Genomic DNA, 17,885 nt, shown 5'->3' with positions numbered 1-17,885 from the left:
GCAAATTAGGGATTTGAGCAATCTGGGCGCGGAAGGGGACGGTGGAGAAGAGAGATTTTGCTGGGCTGGAATTGGGGCCGCCAGATATTTCAATCCGAAACATGGACGCGCGAACTTATATTGTCGTCGTCCTTTTGGGGGGGTGGCTGGGTGCTACGCGTCCGTCCGACACACGCGACCACCCCGACAGGACTATGCTTTGGTGCCTTAAGGCACCTGCCTTTGTGTCCATGACATATGGGCCCAGCAGGTGGCTGGCCCACATGTCAGTGACCCAGAGGCAGTTGCCTTTAAGGCACCGAAGCAGCGTCCACCCCGACACAACCCTGGTTTGCCTGGTGCGCCTACATTTGAGAATGCAAACGAATCTTCTTTCATTTGCAAACGAATCTGTATGTATTACCATGTCCGTGTTTTCCTTGCAATAATTAGTCATTCGAAACGAGATACTCCATCCGTTCACTTTTGTAAGTCGTTTCAGACAACTTAAAATGAACTGTTTTGCACATTGTCTGAAATGTCTTCAAGGTCTTATAAAAGTGAACAGAGTGAGTACTATAAATTAATTAATGAGGAGTTATTTGAAAAAAATCGAAACGGTACCCACGCTAACATGGATTAGAGTGTGTGTCACATAATTAGTTATTTGAATTAGAGTGTGTGTCACGTAGTTAGTTATTTGAATTAGAGTGTGTGTCACGTAGCGATCTCCAATTCTAACGTGGATTTCGCATTTCACTGTATCCACGCTACTTTTTTAATACAAATTCATATGTATATGATGAACACCATGGTAGTGAGAAAACTTTTGGATGAATTCAAACATATGACCTACAAAATAGCACAACCAACTGAGTCAATGTCAACTTTTTGAAACTTAGTATGGCACGAATTCGAAATAATTACCCGTATGCCTGGTCCTCGGTTCAAATCTTACAATGTACACCGAATTGAAACATCGATATTAAGTCTCGTACTATGTACATTCAAATGTTGTTTTTAGCCCCCCCCCCCCCCCCCCGCACAAACGCTACATACTTCCTGTATCGGTCAATCTTCCTCTCCTAACCACCTTAGGAAGCTATCCGTTTCCAACACACGTTCATTCTTTCTCTCCATGTTTCGATCTCTAAGTCTCTCAACTACACTTTTTCCACTCTGTTACCAAATCTATTTACCTCAAACACCCGCCATTGCACCCCATGCCGAGCTCTCTCTCTCTCCCCCTCTCCCTCTCACCCTCTCGCACTAAACACATGCATTGCCTATCTAGCCCCCCAACCTCTCGTGCATGCGCACGCACGCACGTTGTATATCTAGGTCACTCCCTCGAGACTGTCTCACTCTTTCTTCCGCACGGCAGGCCAAACTCGCTCAATCTCGCTCTCTTTATCTGAGTCTCGTTTAACCTCGTTTTCTTTCACACACAAATGATATATCTCCCTCTTCGGGCCTCAATCGACACACTCTATACTCTCTCACGCAGACTGTCTATCTAGGTCAGTCCATCCAAGCCGCCACCACTCTTTCGACCTCATGGTGGGCCACGCTCACTCAATCTCTCTCTCTCTCTCTCCGTATGTCTCGATTGACCTCGCTCTTTCTCGGACAAAAACGATATATCACCATGTTTGAGCCCAATTCGACCTATTCACATTGTATACTCTCTCACGCACATCGTCTATCTGGGTCACTCTCTCCAACCCATCTCACTCTTTCGATCGCACGGCGACCCTATGTGATCGGTTGACCTTGCTTCCTCCCACGCACAAAGTATATCTACACGTCTGTGACTGGATCATCTCTCAAGCTCTATCTTACAGCCCTCACCCTTGCCAAAAAGCTCAATCGGACAATATCTCTCCAAAGCATATATATTTGTTCAATGAATGTCGGACCACACTCACTTTGTCTCTCTATCTATATGTCTCTCGATTGACCTCACTTTCTCACACCGTATCTTCCACGCGTTGAAGCTACTACCTCTCCATCCCTCGCAAAGCCGGAGCTATTTACATTGCGAGGGGCACTCCAACCTTGGATTAATTTGTGTAGGCATTTATTCCGGTCAGTTTGATTATATTTTCGTAGCATTCGGCCCACAACTACTCCAATCATCGTAGCGGGTAATTAAGCTACGGGGAGAACCTAATATGAGCATCGGGGAGCTGTTGGATCGAAGATGCAGCGGCACACACAAGGCCTGAATGTTTTATTTGCAAAAAAACCTTTGGAGAGTTTGGAAATTGCGCATAATTACAAAGACTACTCCCAAGCCATTGGATCTCACTTCCAACGGTGTAAAAACTCGTATCACCATAGTATCTAAGCTGCGGGGTGGATGTGATATTCTATGCCGCTGTCATTTTTGTTCGTAAACTTGCAAAAAACGTGTAACTCGTGCCGTTACTTGTCTAACCGCGCAAAGTGTTTGTTCAAAAAAACCATCCTACACTGAAATATCGGAACAACACATGGGGGTCCCACTTGTCATTAATCAAATTTGGACCTAAAACTAAGAAATCTGAAAGACGAGATTCGAACTGGCAACCTGGACTACAAAGCGTAAGTCGATAGCCTGAAAAAACGAACGGTTGTTGGCTTTGTCCCATAACTTGATTTTATACAGTACTTGCATTGAGTAGAGTAGAGGGAGTGCCTCGTCAACACGTGCATGACCGTTATCTCACTTACTGGTGGGTCCCAGGTCTGTGATCTCAATCTCTCTTCTCTCCATCGTCTAACCTTTGCACGGGCACACACGAAGAGCGGCGCTAGCTTGCCGTGGTGTTATTACAACTAAAAAACTTGGAAAATAGAAGAATCGCCTAGAACAAGAGACGTTGTGGCTGGTCGAGACGGAGCTAACCACATCTATCCTCCGTGCCACGTTTGCATGATGAAGCTGTGTGGCTAGTGGGGTGTTTTCAACCGACTAGCTGGGTCCCGAGGTCGAACCATAGGTACTACGTCTGATACAGTATATTTTTGCACGCACATTTTTCCTCCGTGCCGAGACATGGCACACCCTACCGCGCGGTTTCGGAGTCCTCCCGGGTGGTGCACGCATATATTCTTCCTGACGTGGGACGCCCTACCGCGCGTTTTCTGGGCCCTCCTCGGTCGTAGCGCCGAAGCAAGTAAATGAGTCGTCAAATCACGAAAGACCACCTTTCCCGCCGAGTACATCAGTGAAGCACGGTGGCTAGCTAGTTGGGCTAGTTCGACCGATTAGCTAGGCCGCCGCCACATTTGTTTTTTCACCCCTTTTTTTATCTACTTGCCGGCAGGTAAATTTAAATATCCACCGCGGCGTTGCTCTGGTGTTTGGGTGCGGCAGGATTTTTAATTTTTTGATTGACGGGAGCAGGCGCGGCAGGATTTTTAATTTTTTGATTGACGGGAGTAGGCGCGGCAGCAATTAGTCATGATGACTCCGCCTGTACCCACTGCTCCCTGATGTGAGAAGTCGTCGACTGGTGTTTTACCGTGGTGAAAACCAAAAGATTCCCCGCTCCCTCCGCCTTCCCGTAGATTGCATTGCCTTTTGGCCGTTTCGCCCCCTTTGCTTCCTCTCCCCATTGCTTCTACCTGGTGCCATGGCGGCGCAGCAGATCACGGAGTCCAAGGTGAGGCTCCTGACACAGGAGCTCCATGCCAAGGATGCGGAGCTCAGGGCCAAGGACGTGGAGCTCCGTGAGCTCAAGGAGGAGAGGAGTGCCATGCTCCTCCGTTATGTGCGGGAGTTCATGGAGCTTCAAAAGCGGCATGCGTCCACCACAAAGGTGCTCGAGGCGTCCGCGACGTTGCTGCAGAAAGCGAGAGATACGATAGGCCGTCAGGGGAGCCGGCTGGAGCGCGAGCGGGCTGATCGTGACGAGGTCCAGGATCGCCTCAACCACTTGGTGAACCAAGTTGCCACGCACATGTTGCGGCTGCGCGATGCCTACCGTCATGCCAGCGCGACGATGCCGGCCATCGGGCTAAACCCGTTCGACCACCCGGTCGACTTCAACGAGCTGCGGCTTCCTGACCTGGTCTCCTTCTTCACCTATATCTCTGAAGAGCCGAGCCGTCTCCGCGCGATGGTGGGGGCTGAGCTGGACAAGGAGGGGTTGCGGGCTGCCGTCGCCGTTGTCGGGCGAATCCTTTCAGGGCTCCGTCACCGGAATCCATTCGTGCCATTGGACACCGTCTTTGACGAGCTGGCTCCCATCGACCGGGAGCAAGCTCTGCGGGCGGTTGCACCCTGCATCACCAACGTTGTGCGCCTCGAGAAGCAGAGGGACTTCGGTGGTGTTTAGGCGCCCTCTGCATGGGCATGTCCATGTCTCGGCGCAACATGACCGTTGGATCAAACTCAGACGGTGCAGATCAGTCACTGTTGCACAAAGCGTGTGGGTGTGTTTGGTTGCATTCTCATCTCAATATAGTTGTTTCCTCTTCGTGTATTTTTGCCAACCTACTAGTGTGGACTCATGCACCCTTCATGCACTCTACCAAACACCCAAAAGTGGGTCGAGAAGGGAACTTTTGCTCCCATCCCGTGCACCCTTCATACACCCTGCCTAACACTATTCGTGCTTCATATGGTTCATGTTTCGTGGAGTACTGTAGCACCGTACTCTTCGTGCGTGTGGACCTAGTTCTGTTAACATTGATCTCACTGTTCATTCTCGACCGGACAGTCGAAAAAGCGGTACTATGTTACATATAGGAGTAGTTGACATGCGCACAACATCATTTGTTATCGTCATATCTTACTACACTAGCAACAAGATTGTGTAGTACTGACGTATGTACCACTACACATGCCTAGTAGTAGGAGCACTGTGTATGTTCAAGTGGCTGCCGTGTTTCGCACTCCTCCGTCGTAAGAGTGGAAACGCTTGCTATAATCATTTTTTTTCTTCTGAAAAACAGTGGACACGCTCTACCGTGCGGATCCTCCTCCAACCATGCACTAAATTACTCACTTTCACTGACGTGTGGGACAGCCAGCATCGGGGTCCACCAACCATGCACTAAATTACTCCGTGGTAGAGTGACGGTAGACTATCCCGATCGAAATGCCACAGTAATGCCCAATGAGCCGTCAAATCACAAAACCCCCTCCTTTCCAGCAGTAAGTTGGACGGACGAAGCAACCATCATTTCACTCTTCTCTCTCAACTTCCTCTCTACCCAACCCTCGCTTCTGCCTCATCTTGTTCCTCATTTCTTCAAGAAAACCCCGACCTGCTTCTGCCATTGTTCTTCTCTCCCAAAGAAGGAAAGGTGAGCGCATCAATGGTGTTGATTCTGGCCAAGGCCCGGTCTTGCAACCCCGAGACTGATCCTATAACTCCCTCTCTTTTCTTCTTCTGGGTTTGTGATTATGGTTTCTTTTCTTTTATTTCTATTTGACAGTTTTTTGATGGACGCTGGAGCACCGGCCGAAGTGATGTCTATGGTTCTGGCCAAAACCGTCGAGGCTCATGGTACGAAGAAGCGCAAGCACCCCGCCGAGACTACCACAGACAAGCTCAAAGCCATCGCCCTTTTCAAGCCCCCCTCTCCAGGATCCCTCATTAAGCAAGTCCAGGTAATATCTCTTCTTGACGATCTTTTTCTTGATCTTGATCGTGTTTTTTCATCTAACACGCAGTACTAGTACTAGTAGTACAACTTTCTGGGTGATCTTGCATGTGATTTTTGTGTGCCAAATGACTTTTGACCAAAACATGCGAGAGGTTGACACTAATTTCTTATAGATTACTTTCAACTGCTCCCTCTGTCCCAAATTTCTTGTCTTAGATTTGTCTAGATACGGATGTATCTAATACTAAAATGTGACTTGATGCATCCATATCTAGACAAATCTAAGACAAGAATTCTGGGACGGAGGGAGTAATTTATGAACATCAATGCTACCTTTTAAGAGGGTATATTTGCCTCAGTAACTTGTGTTATGGATATTGAATGTAATCCCTCTGCTCTCATGCCTTTGAAGACATGTTCTAGTGTCTTTGTTCACTCATTTCTGTGCGTATATGTAGTCATATATGGAGTATAATATTGAAAATCATCTTATATTTTTGAACGGAGGTAGTAATAAAATATGGTTTCTGTTTGAATTAGAACCAGGTCCGCGGTGGAGATGAAGTTCTCAAAGTCATGCCGTGTGAACTGGAAGACCTGATGATGAGTTCTACTGCTGAACTATCCAGCTGATGTGTCCTTGTCGCCACGTGTCCTGAACTAGTGTTTTCCTGTAGCATTATTGTCAGGCGTGTTCTCGAGGCTGTACTTGACCACAACAATTTCCTGGCTGTGCCTTCGATTATGAAGGGTGTGGTTCTTGTAAAGCTTCCCAACAAATCTGATGCGGCCTGTCTTCATCATCATGTTTATGAGTGGAAAGACCACTCTGTTAGGTTCTCCAAGGTTGATAAGAGGGTGATGGTGCATGTAGACATCTCACACGAAGTCCATGGCCTAGTCAGTTATGCGGGGTTCATCCCGTAGGTCGGTGGCAAAAAATAGTCTGCGGAGTTTAGTTAGTGCAACTTTGCTTGTCTGTAGTAAGTACTATTGTTCAGTACTTGATTTGTGTTTGTGAACCCTGTATTGTTTATTAGTACTGCCGATTTTGGTGTGTGGTCAGTCCTGAGAACGGTCTATGTTAATGTCTGTCCACTCAATTCAGTCTGTATATTTTTTGTGAGGACGGTCTATCAATTATGGTTACACTCCAATATCTGTATGCATTGCAGGGTTTATCGCACCCACCAGGATTTCCAGTCCCATGGATGTTCGGTCCATATGATTTGTCACGGCCTTTGGACTGTCCTGCTTGTGGGAGTAGGCGGGGCCCCTGCATGCCACGCGTAGTTGGACAATCAATCTTCTGTTTAGTACTTCAAGATAGTGATTTCCTGGTAAGGATTCACTCGTGTCACATCAAGTAAATCTTATTGATTTACTGTCTAAATATTATTGATTTAATGTCATGTTTTCTTTCTTTTCCTGCAATTTTACTATCCAGATTTGCCATGTGACATTCATCACAGAATAAACCGTTTGGTTTGCTCTACGATGGCTATTTTTGCAGGTTTCACTTCTTATGTCGTGTCAGTAACGAAGGCACCGTCCATCACTTATATTATTGGAAAAAATTGGATCAGTCTGTTGTCTGAGTACAAGCTGAATCCCTATGATGAACTGCAGTTTGGTTTAACAAAAACGCCACAATTAGTCCTTCTCGCGTTTAAAAGAAATGAAGAAAAAGACTGGATCACGGTCACGGATCCTAGTCAAGTTAGAAAGTTGATCATAGCAGACCAGACACGATTGCCGCTGTCTCGCAGAGGTCGAGCACCGGCAGTTGCTCTAGCACTGACAGCAGCAGCAGCTCAGTCTGATCTAGCTGAGAATTGGGCACCGACTGCGTCAGCGGATCAGTCTGATCTACCAGAGGATCGGGCATCGACACCGGCACCTGCTCCGACACCGGCACTAGTTCTACAAGGAGCACCATCTCCGGCAGCAGCGGCGGCTTCGGCACCTGCACCAACACTTGCACTTGCATCTGCTCCGGCTTGTGCAGTTGCACCGGCAACAAACTGGGCTGCAGTTCGCACTTCATATACCAAAGTCCTTACAAAAACCGACATGTCCACCTTCTTGGTAAGCATTGGCCACCCAAGTGCTTCATTCTTTTTTCTTTCCATGTTGTTTCACATGATTCACTGTGTTGATCTAATTGTGTGGGTATGTCTTCTCGTTTGCAAACAGAGAATTTGTAGAGCAACGAGGGAGTCGTTCAACAATCCGGGCGACCGCTGCCAAGTTTCTCTTACCATGCGCAGCCTTGGTGTGAATGAACCTGCTCAATATATCGTAAGTACAAAGGATGGTCGCATGATGATTGATGCTAAAGGATGGTCAAGGTTCAAATCTAAATCATATCTTGCGGTAGGGGATGATGTCAAAATCGAACTTTCTCGGCAAGGAGAGCTGGTCCAAATCAACTTTGAAATTCTTCAGTAGCAGCACGCAACTGCTGAACTGATCTATCCTCCGAGAGATTTTGATGTAATAATCTGGCATGGTGAAACAAGTGTCCTGTGTGTATAAGTAGTACGACAGTATTATTTATCACATGGTATATCGTTGATAGAATTGCAACTCTGATTGCTGGTTAGGAACTATCGTTCGATTTCATTCCAACAGCTACCGTGCTTTATTCAATTTTGTGTATTCGCCTTGCGACATCATCTAAAACCAGCGCCGTACCGATCGCTTGCAATATGAAAAGGGCTGAGGTCGAACACATGGGCCCCCAAACATGCAGGGTCGGCTTGCGGCCCAAAGTCCAGAACCGTGAGCCTATCTGAGTATTATATTCTCAGCTGAACCCCCATAAAAAAGCTGAACCCCCATAATGCCCGTGCGTTGCAGAGGCAGTATATTTCTCGGCAAGGTGAGCCTGTGATATAAAAGATTTGTATATTTCTTTACAGAGGGAGTATCTCTCTGTCAAAAAATATATTTATGTGTAACTAGTTACTCCTGTCTTTCTACTTTCTTTCGCTGATATGTGGGGCAACCGGCAACGGGGTCCACGTGCCATATGCACAAATTAGAGTGCACAACTTCATGGTAGACACACCTCGGTCGTAGCGCCACAGTAATGCCCAATGAGCTGTCAAATCACAACCCCCCCCTTTCCAGGTTTAGTAGTAAGATGGACGGACGAAGCGGCAATATTTCACTGGGCCTGAATCCCCTTCTCCCTTGTCTGCTTGTTCAGAGAAAACCCCCTCTCGGCGATTGCATAGGGTTTTCTCATGGAGAACCAGGTACGAATTCTTCATCCATCCCCGATAAACCCAAGTCCCTTGGTCACAGGTAATCCTAGGATGGCAGCCGCCGCCGTTGATGCATTTTTCTTCCTACTGAATCTAGTGTGTTTCATTTGCAGTGCCCAAAGTGCGAGTACCCTATAGGTTTCTGCGCCCTCGGCGAGACGCCACACTTGTTCCTTCTCATCCTAACACATCATTTTGAAACGCGCACAGTATGTTCCTAGAATCCTCTTTTCTATCCGGGAGGGTGGGGTTTTTTTGAACATGTTGTGTTCTCATATTATTTTTCCTGCAGTGTATTATTTGCTCTGCCATAACACATGTACTCAAGATGCTCGGCCTTGCCATAACTGAATACACTAGTTTAATGGTCACAGTGAAGACAAGCCATGGATATAAGTTCCGAGTTGGGTTCATGAACCAAGAAGATCACTGCTTTTTTTATGGTCGAACTTGGATAAACTTTCTCAAGTGTTACGGACTAAAAGTTGGCGCACGAATGTTGATGGAAATAGCAGAACCTGGTCTCATCTTCACTGCGATCTTCCACCCCGACGTCGTTCCAATTGTTCATCCATGTTAGTTTTGTATCTGGTTCTTGCTTGTTGCCTCGATTACTTCTTAATCCACCTATTCTGTCTAACTAATCACAATTTAACTTTAGAAGTAGCAACGAATCTCTCACGAAGATGCTACTTCTAACTAATATTTTCTTATAATTGGTGGCACGTGTAGGTTTTTTCAGAGTTAAGCAGTCTGCTCATTTGTTACTCTGTAATAACTCAGCTGTTACTAATGGCACTGAAGTTGACTGGATCGACATCCACAAGTTCCTACACTTTATTGATCGTCTTGAGGTCCTTGTGGGGCATTTCAATGGTGGAAGGCCACGTGGGATATGTGTGCCACTGCTGCACTCGTTGAACAGGTCCAACTGTGTCGAGAAACTTATGGTACGAGCTGTTTTCTGTTATATATGTTGTTCATAAACTATTTCTTATACACAGTTTTACAGCTGTGATCTTCTTGAAACAGGAACTGCCGAGTTCTATTGTTCCTATACAGATGCCTGGCCATGGTCGGGTCAGACTTGCGCTTCGTCACAACATGATGTTTATGTCGACCTACTCAATTCCCCTTGGAGGTGAAAAGATACTTATTCATGGGTGGTCTCAAATAATGAAGGCCCGTCCATCTTGAAGAATAGGACAGAAGATTATGTTCATGCTTTTCCATGGCTCTAAAGCGAATATCCTGCTTATTGACCACGTTGCGAGATGAAGCCGCTTTCAGAAGGTTGTGGATGCGCGGGGTGGCGCCTGGGCCTTGTCCTGGGGCTTGGCGGCCTCACCCTTGGTTAACTGTAGGCAAAGTAGCACTGTTCGAGGCGTGCTTTGTACGGTTGAACCTGTATAAGTACTCATACTGCTTTCAGCTTTGGTTGTTAAGTGCCCCAGCTGATTTCAGTTAAGGTTGTTAAGTACTCCTGGTGCTTTTATAGTCTGTCGTGTTTCTTCAGTCCTGTCTTCCTCCAGCCGCCAAAACCAAACCAGCGCTGGCGGGGCCGCCTGCTTCCGCCTCCCACGGCTGGCTGCGTCTCAGCGCACGCATCGCCGCCCCACCGTCTCCTAAATCGTTAACGACGACGTCCTCCGCACGCTTTGGTGCGCTCGCCGCGGCGCCGCCCTCTTGCGTTGTCAACATGGTCAACAAACAACAGGAATCGGCAGAAGTAAGTGTTGGGAAAGTTGCAGAAAACAAAAAATTTCCTACGGTTTCACCAAGATCCATCCATGAGTTCATCTAGCAACGAGTGATCGGATTGCATCTACATACCTTTGTAGATCACGCGCGGAAGCGTTCAAAGAACGGGGATGAGGAAGTCGTACTCGACGTGATCCAAATCACCGGAGATCCTAGCGCCGAACGGACGGCACCTCCGCGTTCAACACACGTACGGTCAGTGTGACATCTCCTCCTTCTTGATCCAGCAAGGGGAAGGAGAGGTTGATGAAGATCCAGCAGCACGATGGCGTGGTGGTGGATGCAGGGGTCACCGCAGCAGGGCTTCGCCGTTCTATTGCGAGAGGGAGAGGTGTAGCAGAGGAGAGGGAGGCGCCAAGACTCAAGGGTGCGGCTGCCCCTCCCTCCCCCCTTTATATAGGCCCCCTAGGGGGTGCACCGGCCCTAGTAGATGGGATCTCCTAGGGGGGGCGGCGGCCAAGGGGTGGAGTGCCCCCCAAGCCAGGTGGGGCGCCCCCCCACCCTAGGGTTCCCAACCCTAGGCGCATGGGGTGGGCCAAGGGGGGCGCACCAGCCCACTATGGGCTGGTTCCCCTCCCCACATAGCCCATGGGGCCCTCCGGGATGGGTGGCCCCACCCGGGGGACCCCCGGGACCCTTCCGGTGGTCCCGGTACAATACCGGTGACCCCCGAAACTCTCCCGATGGCCGAAATTGCACTTCCTATATATAATTCTTCACCTCCGGACCATTCTGGAACTCCTCGTGACGTCCGGAATCTCATCCAGGACTCCGAACAACTTTCAGGTTACTGCATATTCATATCTCTACAACCCTAGCGTCACCGAACCTTAAGTGTGTAGACCCTACGGGTTCGGGAGACATGTAGACATGACCGAGACGACTCTCCGGTCAATAACCAACAGCGGGATCTGGATACCCATGTTGGCTCCCACATGCTCCTCGATGATCTCATCGGATGAACCACGATGTCGAGGATTCAAGCAACCCCGTATACAATTCCCTTTGTCAATCGGTACGTTACTTGCCCGAGATTCGATCGTCGGTATCCCAATACCTCGTTCAATCTCATTACCGGCAAGTCACTTTACTCGTACCGTAATGCATGATCCCGTGACCAGACACTTGGTCACTTTGAGCTCATTGTGATGATGCATTACCGAGTGGGCCCAGAGATACCTCTCCGTCATACGGAGTGACAAATCCCAGTCTTGATCTGTGTCAACCCAACAAACACTTTCGGAGATACCCGTAGTATACCTTTATAGTCACCCAGTTACGTTGTGATGTTTGGTACACCCAAAGAACTCCTATGGTATCCGGGAGTTACACGATCTCATGGTTTAAGGAAAAGATACTTGACATTGGAAAAACTCTAGCAAACGAACTATACGATCTTGTGCTATGTTTAGGATTGGGTCTTGTCCATCACATCATTCTCCTAATGATGTGATCTCGTTATCAATGACATCCAATGTCCATAGTCAGGAAACCATGACTATCTATTGATCAACGAGCTAGTCAACTAGAGGCTTACTAGGGACATGTTGGTGTCTATGTATTCACACATGTATTACGATTTCCGGATAACACAATTATAGCATGAATAAAAGACAATTATCATGAATAAGGAAATATAATAATAATCCTTTTATTATTGCCTCTAGGGCATATTTCCAACAGTCTCCCACTTGCACTAGAGTCAATAATCTAGTTACATTGTGATGAATCGAACACCCATGGAATTCTGGTGTTGATCATGTTTTGCTCTAGGGAGAGGTTTAGTCAACGGATCTGCTACATTCAGGTCCGTATGTACTTTACAAATATCTATGTCTCCATCTTGAACATTTTCACGAATGGAGTTGAAGCGACGCTTGATGTGCCTGGTCTTCTTGTGAAACCTGGGCTCCTTGGCAAGTGCAATAGCTCCAGTGTTGTCACAGAAGAGTTTGATCGGCCCCGACGCATTGGGTATGACTCCTAGGTCGGTGATGAACTCCTTCACCCAAATTGCTTCATGTGCTGCCTCCGAGGCTGCCATGTACTCCGCTTCACATGTAGATCCCGCCACGACGCTCTGCTTGCAACTGCACCAACTTACTGCCCCACCATTCAAAATATACACGTATCCGGTTTGTGACTTAGAGTCATCCAGATCTGTGTCGAAGCTAGCGTCGACGTAACCCTTTACGACGAGCTCTTCATCACCTCCATAAACGAGAAACATTTCCTTAGTCCTTTTCAGGTACTTCAGGATATTCTTGACCACTGTCCAGTGTTCCTTGCCGGGATTACTTTGGTACCTACCTACCAAACTTACGGCAAGGTTTACATCAGGTCTGGTACACAGCATGGCATACATAATAGAACCTATGGCTGAGGCATAGGGGATGACACTCATCTCTTCTATATCTTCTGCCGTGGTCGGACATTGAGCTGAGCTCAATTTCACACCTTGCAACACAGGCAAGAACCCCTTCTTAGACTGATCCATATTGAACTTCTTCAATATCTTATCAAGGTATGTGCTTTGTGAAAGACCTATGAGGCGTCTTGATCTATCTCTATAGATCTTGATGCCTAATATATAAGCAGCTTCTCCAAGGTCCTTCATTGAAAAACTCTTATTCAAGTAGGCCTTAATGCTGTCCAAAAGCTCTATATCATTTCCCATCAAAAGTATGTCATCTACATATAATATGAGAAATGCTACAGAGCTCCCACTCACTTTCTTGTAAACGCAGGCTTCTCCATAAGTCTGCATAAACCCAAACGCTTTGATCATCTCATCAAAGTGAATGTTCCAACTCCGAGATGCTTGCACCAGCCCATAAATCGAGCGTTGGAGCTTGCACACCTTGTCAGCATTCTTAGGATCGACAAAACCTTCCGGCTGCATCATATACAATTCTTCCTTAAGGAAACCATTAAGGAATGTCGTTTTGACGTCCATTTGCCATATCTCATAATCATAGAATGCGGTAATTGCTAACATGATTCGGACGGACTTCAGCTTCGCTACCGGTGAGAAAGTCTCATCGTAGTCAACCCCTTGAACTTGTCGATAACCCTTAGCGACAAGCCGAGCTTTATAGATGGTCACATTACCATCCGCGTATGTCTTCTTCTTAAAGATCCATTTATTTTCTATGGCTCGCCGCTCAACGGGCAAGTTAGTCAAAGTCCATACTTTGTTTTCATACATGGATCCTATCTCGGATTTCATGGCTTCCAGCCATTTGTCGGAATCTGGGCCCGCCATCGCTTCTTCATAGTTCGAAGGTTCACCGTTGTCTAACAACATGATTTGCAAGACAGGGTTGCCATACCATTCTGGTACGGAACGTGTCCTTGTGGACCTTCAAATTTCAGTAGGAGCTTGATCAGAAGTATCTTGATCATCATCATTAACTTCCTCTCTAATTGGTGCAGGCACCACAGGAACATTTTCCTGAGTTGCGCCACTTTCCGATTCAAGAGGTAATACTTCATCAAGTTCTACTTTCCTCCCACTTACTTCTTTCGAGAGAAACTCCTCCTCTAGAAAGGATCCATTCTTGGCAACAAAGATCTTGCCTTCGGATCTGAGGTAGAAGGTATACCCAATAGTTTCTTTAGGGTATCCTATGAAGACGCATTTTTCCGACTTGGGTTCGAGCTTTTTAGGTTGAAGTTTCTTGACATAAGCATCACATCCCCTAACTTTTAGAAACGACAGCTTAGGTTTCTTCCCAAACCATAATTCATACGGTGTCGTCTCAACGGATTTCGACGGAGCCCTATTTAAAGTGAATGCGGCAGTCTCTAAAGCATAGCCCCAAAATGATAGCAGTAAATCGGTAAGAGACATCATAGATCACACCATATCTAATAGAGTGCGATTACGACGTTCGGACACACCATTACGCTGAGGTGTTCCAGGCGGCGTGAGTTGTGAAACTATTCCACATTTTCTTAAGTGTGTGCCAAATTCGTGACTCAAGTATTCTCCTCCACGATCTGATCGCAGGAACTTGATTTTCCTGTCACGTTGATTCTCAACCTCACTCTGAAATTCCTTGAACCTTTCAAAGGTCTCAGACTTGTGTTTCATTAAGTAGACATACCCATATCTACTCAAGTCATCAGTGAGGGTGAGAACATAACGATAGCCATCGCGAGCCTCAACACTCACTGGACCGCACACATCAGTATGTATGATTTCCAATAAGTTGGTTGCTCGCTCCATTGTTCCTGAGAACGGAGTCTTGGTCATTTTACCCATGAGGCATGGTTCTCACGTGTCAAATGATTCGTAATCAAGAGACTCTAAAAGTCCATCTGCATGGAGCTTCTTCATGTGTTTGACACCTATGTGACCAAGGCGGCAGTGCCACAAGTATGTGGGACTATCATTATCAACCTTACATCTTTTGGTATTCACACTATGAATATGTGTAGCATTATGCTCGAGATTCATTAAGAATAAACCATTCACCATCGGAGCATGACCATAAAACATATCTCTCATATAAATAGAACAACCATTATTCTCGGATTTAAATGAGTAGCCATCTCGTATTAAACGAGATCCTGATACAATGTCCATGCTCAAACTTGGCACTAAATAACAATTATTGAGGTTCAAAACTAATACCGTAGGTAAATGTAGAGGTAGTGTGCTGACGGCGATCACATCGACCTTGGAACCATTCCCGACGCGCATCGTCACCTCGTCCTTCGCCAGTCTCCGCTTATTCCGCAGCTCCTGCTTTGAGTTACAAATGTGAGCAACTGCACCGGTATCAAATACCCAGGAGCTACTACGAGTACTGGTAAGGTACACATCAATTACATGTATATCACATATACCTTTCGTTTTGCCGGCCTTCTTGTCCGCTAAGTATTTGGGGCAGTTCCGCTTCCAGTGACCACTTTCCTTGCAATAAAAGCACACAGTCTCGGGCTTGGGTCCATTCTTTGGCTTCTCCCCGGCAGCTTGCTTGCTGGGCGCGGCAACTCCCTTGCCGTCCTTCTTGAAGTTCTTCTTCCCCTTGCCTTTCTTGAACTTAGTGGTTTTATTCACCATCAACACTTGATGTTCCTTTTTGACTTCTACATCTGCTGATTTCAGCATTGCAAATACTTCAGGAATGGTCTTTTCCATCCCCTGCATATTGAAGTTCATCACAAAGCTCTTGTAGCTCGGTGGAAGCGACTGAAGGATTCTGTCAATGACCACGTCATCCGGGAGATTAACTCCCAGCTGAGTCAAGCGGTTATGTAACCCAGACATAGTGAGTATGTGCTCACTGACAGAACTGTTTTCCTCCATCTTACAGCTGAAGAACTTGTCGGAGACTTCATATCTCTCGACCCGGGCATGAGCTTGAAAAACCATTTTTAGCTCTTCAAACATCTCATATGCTCCGTGTCTCTCAAAACGCTTCTGAAGCCCCGGTTCTAAGCTGTAAAGCATGCCGCACTGAACGAGGGAGTAATCATCGGTACGTGTCTGCCAAGCGTTCATAACGTCTTGTTCTGTAGGGAGAGCAGGTGCTTCACCTAGCGGTGCTTGTAGGACATAATCTTTCTTGGCAGCTATGAGGATGATCCTCAGGTTCCAGACCAGTCCGTATAGTTGCTGCCATCGTCTTTCAGCTTGGTTTTCTCTAGGAACGCGTTGAAGTTGAGGACAACATTGGCCATTTGATCTACAATACATGTTGTAAAGATTTTAGACTAAGTTCATGATAATTAAGTTCATCTAAATCAAATTATTCAGTGAACTCCCACTCAGATAGACATCCCTCCAGTCATCTAAGTATAACATGATCCGAGTTAACTAGGCCGTGTCCGATCATCACGTGAGACGGACTAGTCAACATCGGTGAACATCTTCATGTTGATCGTATCTTCTATACGACTCATGCTCGACCTTTCGGTCTTCTGTGTTCCGAGGCCATGTCTGTACATGCTAGGCTTGTCAAGTCAACCTAAGTGTTTGCATGTGTAAATCTGTCTTACACCCGTTGTATGTGAACATTGGAATCTATCACACCCGATCATCACGTGGTGCTTCGGGACAACGAACTGTCGCAACGGTGCACAGTTAGGGGGAACACTTTCTTGAAATTATTATGAGGGATAATCTTATTTACTACCGTCGTTCTAAGTAAACAAGATGCAAAAACATGATAAACATCACATGCAATCAAATAATAATAGTGACATGATATGGCCAATATCACATAGCTCCTTTGATCTCCATCTTGGGGCTCCATGATCATCTTGTCACCGGCATGACACCATGATCTCCATCATCGTGTCGCCATGAAGTTGCTCACCAACTATTACTTCTACTACTATGGCTAACACGTTTAGCAATAAAGTAAAGTAATTTACATGGCGTTTCTCAATGACACATAGGTCATACAAAAAATAAAGATAACTCCTATGGCTCCTGCCGGTTGTCATACTCATCGACATGCAAGTCGTGATTCCTATTACAATAGCATGAACATCTCATACATCACATATATATCATTCATCATTCATCACAACTTTGGCCATATCACATCACAAAACACTTGTTGCAAAAACAAGTTGGACGTCCTCTAATTGTTGTTGCAAGTTTTACGTGGTTGCAATAGGGTTCTAGCAAGAACGTTTTCTTACCTAAGTGAAAGCCACAATGTGATTTGTCAACTTCTATTTACCCTTCATAAGGACCCTTTTCATCGAATCCGCTCCAACTAAAGTGGGAGAGACAGACACCCGCCAGCCACCTTATGAAACTAGTGCATGTTAGTCGGTGGAACCGGTCTCACGTAAGCGTACATGTAAGGTTGGTCCGGGCCGCTTCATCCCACGATACTGCTGAAGCAAAATAAGACTAGTAGCGGCAAGAAAGTTGACAACATCTACGCCCACAACAAATTGTGTTCTACTCATGCAAAGAGAACTACGCATAGACCTAGCTCATGATGCCACTGTTGGGGAACGTTGCAGAAAACAAAAATTTTCCTACGGTTTCACCAAGATCCATCTATGAGTTCATCTAGCAACGAGTGATCGGATTGCATCTACATACCTTTGTAGATCACAAGCGGAAGCGTTCAAAGAACGGGGATGAGGAAGTCATACTCTACGTGATCCAAATCACCGGAGACCCTAGCGCCGAACGGACGGCACCTCCGCGTTCAACACACGTACGGTCAGCGTGACGTCTCCTCCTTCTTGATCCAGCAAGGGGAAGGAGAGGTTGATGAAGATCTAGTAGCACGACGG

The sequence above is a fragment of the Triticum urartu genome, chromosome 2A (assembly GCF_056163025.1).
Source record: "Triticum urartu cultivar PI428250 chromosome 2A, HENAU_Tu73, whole genome shotgun sequence".
In the NCBI taxonomy this organism is placed as follows: domain Eukaryota; kingdom Viridiplantae; phylum Streptophyta; class Magnoliopsida; order Poales; family Poaceae; genus Triticum; species Triticum urartu.
This window is presented reverse-complemented; position numbering follows the sequence as displayed.